The sequence below is a fragment of the Oratosquilla oratoria genome, chromosome 20 (assembly GCF_046742065.1).
Source record: "Oratosquilla oratoria isolate Oo_2021 chromosome 20, ASM4674206v1, whole genome shotgun sequence".
Lineage (NCBI taxonomy): Eukaryota > Metazoa > Arthropoda > Malacostraca > Stomatopoda > Squillidae > Oratosquilla > Oratosquilla oratoria.
This window is the reverse complement of record NC_134796.1, coordinates 38,238,791-38,245,737: the sequence shown is the minus strand read 5'-3', so window position 1 is coordinate 38,245,737 and position 6,947 is coordinate 38,238,791.

The following is a 6,947-nucleotide window of genomic DNA, read 5'->3' as shown; positions in this document are numbered from 1 at the left end:
ATTCATAATCCATTCAGAACCGTTTTCCAATCACATGTATTTCTTGACTTCACCCTTTCTTGCTAAAAAGACTCCCCTTTTACCCAAGGTCCATCACAATACCCATCCACCTCGTTATCATTCATTCCCTCAACTTCAGTATAGCCACCTCTGCCTTCCACATTCATTTTCTAGTCTTCACACAGTCTCCTCTTTATATTCTTATGGTTTCACACAGTCTCCTCTTCATATTCTTATGGTTTCACACAGTCTCCTCTTTATATTCTTATGGTTTCACACAGTCTCCTCTTTATATTCTTATGGTTTCACACAGTCTCCTCTTTATATTCTTATGGTTTCACACAGTCTCCTCTTTATATTCTTATAGTTTAACACAGTCTCCTCTTTATATTCTTATGGTTTCACACAGTCTCCTCTTTATATTCTTATAGTTTAACACAGTCTCCTCTTTATATTCTTATAGTTTCACACAGTCTCCTCTTTATATTCTTATGGTTTCACACAGTCTCCTCTTTATATTCTTATGGTTTCACACAGTCTCCTCTTTATATTCTTATGGTTTCACACAGTCTCCTCTTTATATTCTTATAGTTTCACACAGTCTCCTCTTTATATTCTTATGATTTCACACAGTCTCCTCTTTATATTCTTATGGTTTTACCCTGGCTTGCTGTTTCTTGCCATGCATTCACATCCCCCGCCACCATTTTATTTGTCCACGTCCCTCTTCTCCACCCATCCCTCCTAAGGGCTATTCACACAGTCAAACGGTTTGTCAAACCCGGTTTGTCAAACAAATACTAAAAGTGATGTCTGACCGTGTGCCTGGGGTATTTGGTTTTCAGGCACGTTTGACAACCAAATATCCCATTCACACTGTCAAACGTCACTTCAAACACTTGTTTGACAAACCGGGTTTGACAAATCGTTTGACCGTGTGAATGGCCCTTCACACGTACACTTCTTCCATTTCCCTCCCTTAGTTCCTTTATCGTCTGTAGTTTCCATTACCTCCTCCCTTGATGCTGTTGCTCTCCTCAGGATGCTATTCGTTCCTTTATCTCCATGGTAATATGTATACTTGTATAAACTGGGTATAAACTGGACAAATTTTAGATTTAATAAGGAAATTGGCAAGAATTGGTTTACTAAGTGTGGTTGATGAATGGAATAAACTTAGTAACCATGTAGTAGTGAGCGCTGAAACTATCAGTTGTTTTGAAAAACGATTAGACAACTTTATGGATGGGGATGACAGGTGGTGATGATACGGAGCTGCCTAGTGTAGGCCTTATGGTCTCTTGCAGTCTCCTTTATTCTTATGTTCTTATGGACTCCAGACACACGAGGAATTTCTGCAATTCTGATGCAAGGGCACACAAATGCAACATCCTCTTCTATCCTTCTTGATTGACCATAGGATACCTTTCTGCCACTTCGTCATTTGAGGTTTAGATATGAACTCCGCCAATTCCCACCCGTGATTTAAAGGATTTGGAACTAATTTATTCTAATGCTCACTTCATATATCAATAATTTCAGCAAGATTTACTTATCGCTTAGCCTGCGGGAGCGAATTTCCCAAACGAGGAATTATAACTCACTTGATCTGACCTGGTGGAATATCCATCAAAACTATTAACCTTAATATCCAAATCTTTTCCGTCATTGGTCCGATTTACTCAGGATGCCGTCCACGTAAAAGAAAAAAAAAAAAAAAAAAAAAAAAAAAAAAAAAAAAAAAAAAAAAAAAAAAAAAAAAAAAAAAAAAAAAAAAAAAAGAGCGAGAAAGAGAGAGAGAGAGAGAGAGAGATAGCATGAGAGAAAACGAATGGAGGATATTGAGAGGGTGAGAGAGGTTGAGTATAACTAGAGAGAGGGAGATAGAGAGTGAGAGTGAGCAGAAACTAAAAGACAGCGAAAAAGAAAGGGAATAATCGTGAAAAAGACTTCAATAAGGGAGAAGACTAGAAGAGAGGGACAGAGAAAAGTGGAGAGAGACAGAGAGAAAGAGAGAGTAGGAGGGAGAGAGAGAGAGAAGGGGGAGACAGAGAGAGAGAACGGGAGGAAGAGAGAGAGAAGGGGGAGACAGACAGGCAGACAGACAGAGAGAGAGAGAGAGAGAGAGAGAGAGAGAGAGAGAGAGAGAGAGAGAGAGAGAGAGAGAGAGAGAGAGAGAGAGAGAGAGAGAGAGAAGAGAGAGAGAGAGAGAGAGGGGGAGAGGGAGGGAGGGAGAGAGAGAGAAGGGAGAGAGAGAGGAAGAATACTACAGCCATTTACTCCACCGACATGTCTTTGCTCATGCGTACCTATCATAATGTTGACGGCTTTGGGAGCACACAGCTACATTAACAATGTGGTTGTTCTTGTTGTGTTAGCCCCTTCGTCGTGGAACCACCCACTAAAGGGGCATTTAGACGGTCAAACGGTTTGACAAACCCGGTTTGTCAAACAAGTGTTTGAAGTGATGTTTGACCGTGTGAATAGGGTATTTGGCTGTCAAACACGTTCGACAAACGTGTTTGACGACCAAATACCCCATTCACACGGTCAAACATCACTTCAAACACTTGCCTGACAAGCCGGGTTTGTCAAACTGTTCGACCGTGTAAATGGCCCTTAACACTATACACGGTATCTGAAAGCATGGGAAAATCACCACCATTCCTAAACCCAAGAGTTCCAACATCACAACGCCCAGTCACACTTTTCTGCACCCTCTCCAAAGTCGTAGAACGCCTCATACTACAACTCGTCACGCCACATAACTCCTCCTTGCTCAATCACAACACGGTTTTAGACCGCTACAATCTACAAACAATTTTCTGGTCAACTTCATACAAAAAGGTTTAGATGGCATCAATTCAGATAAGCCCCGACACAGAACACTTCTTGAAACATTAGACATTAATAAAGCTTTCAGTGCCATCCCCCGTCACAATCTGATAAAAAGATATCTAAGACAGACATGGACAATAATACCAAAGATAACTGGCCAATCATCTAGCAGGGAAAAATGCCTGTGCTTCATATAATGGGTAATCATCACACCCCAAAAACTTTAAGAGCGAAGTACCACAGGGTTCAGTTCTATCCCCCACATTTTTTAACCTATACATGCACGATTTACCTACATCCAACAACAGACGACATAACACTTACTTGAACGCATCATAACGCAGAGCTGCAAAAATACTACAACCATACCTCGACACACTCAACATCTGGTTCACTTCAAATACGCTCAAAATAACCCTAACCAAATCTACAGTCACACTTCTCACCAATTGGACAGTGAAACACAAATAAATACAACGCCTCTGTATCAACAACACTCATTCAACACATACATACACCCAAGATTCTGGCGTAACATACAACACATCATGTCATTCAAACAACACATTACAAATATGAAGAATAAATACACACCTAGACCTAACGTGATTGAACCAATTGCAGGAACAACTTTGGACGAAACAAAGAAACTACTACTACAGTTGAGAAAGGTGGAAGAAGAAGTCACGAGTCTAGATCTAAGGTCTGAGTTTGTTCCTGATCGATTTCGCTTTACGCTTCCTCTGAATAAGCGTAAAGCGACACCGGTCAGGAATAAACTCGGAACTTAGATCTAGACTCGTGACTTCTTCTTCCATCTTTCTCAACTTGCCACAATATCTCAATAATACTAATAGTATACAAACAAAGGATAAGGTCAGTTGTGTGTTATGCGAGCCCCGCATGGTCCCCTAATCTCATTTTAAGACAGACCACGTTTAATCAATTGGTGTTAAAACGGAATGCTATGGATAAACCTGTAAGCTGAGCTCTCTAGCATCCAGAGACCTTTTAATAACATTAATATAACTGTCTGATATAGGCTAGATCTAAATCTATAAACGTGAGAAGTGGATTTAAGGATCAATCATGAGTGTTTATCAGCTGTCTAACAATCAGAGGCTCTTTTTAAACCAACTGAAACCCTTTGATGTTCGCCAATGCAGAGGCTTTCATGAAGACATGAGGTCTTCAAGGGTTAACACAAAATCCTTGGTCTCCCACGCTGGAAAGACTGGTCTAAGAGCACGTACAAACTACATCCTTGATGTCTTGTGCAATTACCTTCATTAAATCTTAATTTCTTGCATTTCCTTGAGGTACCTTTGATGTCTTGTATATATACTGTTATAAATTTTTAATCATTTAAAATAACAAAATATCCTACGTGACACCATTATGCCAAGAAACATTTACATGCGTCCATGTTTTTTTAAACGTATCATCAAATATTATCTACACATCGCGAGTGCACATGTAAACCCAGAGAAATGCAATTCTGCTTACGGTATTAATTACTGTGAACACAACGTCTAATTTTTTTTCTTTAATTCCCTCACTTCAGTCATTTCCTAAGCTAAATGAAAAATTTTGATATTGAAAATAAATTTTTTAAATGGAATCGTCATAACAAAGGGTTTAATGACTGTAATGGACAGGAAATAAAGCTTAAATGTATTATAGTTCACTTTCTATTACTGATCACGCCGCCGCCGTCGCCGCCGTCGTCGTCATCGTTGTGGTGTACATGTACCCCACAAGCATGCTTGTGCGTAAAGTGCAAGTTTATATATGGTAGAGTTGTGTGGTAGTTGATCTGAGTCAATGGTCGGAAAGGCCAGAAAGGGTCACCGCAATTAGGTCGCGTCTGGTCTGGTGTCAGGTCGGTCCCTTGTATATATACTGCCTGCCCCGAGCGGGCAGGCCATTCAGTCAGTCCGACCTCTGCCCTTTGTAGCGCGTCACTAGGCTTTCGCGGTCGATCCCCTACTTGGGGACCACGCCACGTCCGTCCTTAGGTCGACGCACACATATCTTAATCAGAATAAAGGGCTAAAGCTAAACCCCGCATCATTCTCCCTATGTCACCTAGTCTATAGTAACACACCTATATGTTATATCATCGTCGTTGTTGTTGTTATTGTTGTTGTTGTAGTTGCTGTTGCTGTTGTTGTTGCTGTTACTGTTGTTTTTCTTGTTGTTTGTTGATGCTATTGCTGTCGGCGTTGTTGTTGTTGGTTGTTGCTGCTGCTGTAACTGTTTTTGTTTTTGTTGCTGTTGGTGTCGTTGCTGTTGTTGTTGTTATTACTGTTGTTGCTATTGTTGTTGTCATTTTTGTTGTTGGTGATGGTGTTGATGGTGGTGGTGGTTAGACAATGGCAGTGAACCATGTCACTAGTGTTATCAAGAGAACCAACCGACCCTCTATGCTCTAGTCCAAGGTCCCGCAGCACATATATGTCGTTGTAATATTTGTGTGTTACCAAGTACTAAACAATCTATAGACCTGCATTTTATCGTACATGAGGCAGTTCAGGAGAGTGGATAGGTACCTTCTGGTGTATTAGCTGTTTGATAAATAAAAATCATAATAAAAGTGACAAACTGCCGATCCACGTTCGATATAGTAAAATGAAATATTTCTCACACAAAGCATACTTGGAGTTATACTACATTGAGATTGTTATTGAAAGATAAAGTGCAGTTTAAGAAACACAAGAACATTTTATCACAAATACGACCTCATACATACTCTCTCTCTCTCTCTTATCGTACACTTCGATATTCTACTGTATTAAGTTACAACTTTAATAGCACAAAGCGAAACTAAACAGCAATGAAGAATGAATTACAATGATAAAATATGTCAATGGAAGACCTTTCTGCCCGTATCAATACCGGATGAAAATAAAAAGTATTTATCTGTTTTGAATTTAATGGCTTCGGCTAGGTGCGTATTCTATTTATTGACAATGTGGTTAACAAAACTGTTCCTACCTACGCACAGGTTCTATGTCTTGACAGCTTGAGACCATTATCTCTCGTATCAACTTCCGCGAGTCCTCCTTTTCAATGGAAGGGATTCGGATTAACGTCGCGAATTCTTTCATATAAGGAGGCTAGGACGGTGCCCCTTACAGGTGACTTTGTAGTGTGGAATTTAATGAACCATGACCTTGTTCTAACTCACTGGCGGCAGTGTTCAGGAGAGCGTAAGTTAAAATGTTTAAAGCGATTTTCGTTACAATGTTACCTGTAATCGGTTTGACTTTTGTGGCCCCTCACTGCATTCTTTTCGATCTATCAATGTCTCTAATGGGATATTGTGACCATACAGAAGCATATTCCAAATGTGAGCAGATCTATAGAATTGGTTGACGATGGCTGGACTTTTGAATTCAAAAGATCCATCATCAGTGCTCTCAGCTAACAAGACATAATATGACGTTTTAGGGAAGAAAATATCAATCTCAAAAATAAGACAAGTATAACATGTGCCTTATAGAGTAAGGAATATGCACAAACGATTCATTTACTTATTTATTCATTTATTTTTCTTAAGAAGGAGGAATTTTCAAGCACTTTTTTTTTTTTTTTGCTGAAACTGGGCATAAATTGTAAGTGCTAAAGACTCTTTCTGCTCTATTTGTCTATCTATTCATTTATTTATTTACTTTAGGGAGAAGGAAATTTCTTGCTTTTTTTTTTTTTTTTTTTTACTGAAATTGGGCACAAATTGTAACTGCTCAAAACACTTCCTGCTCTATTTGCTTATATATTTATTCATTTATTTTTCATAAGGAGGAGGAATTTTCTTGCATTTTTTTTTTTACTGAAACTGGGCATGAATTGTAAGTGTTCAAAACACATTCTGCTATATTTATCTATTTATTTGTTTATTTTCAAGTAAGAGGAATTTTTTCTGCTCCACTACCAAACAATATCCCCAAGAATACTGTAGAGAGTTACGATTCTAAAGCTACTAAAGGCGCGTAGAGCCCTCTTCCTCATACGCATTTGATAAAAGACAAAACTTTTTCAGGAATATATCATCCTGTTACTGAATTAATATTTATTCATTATTTATCTTATTTATTTACGATTCTCTT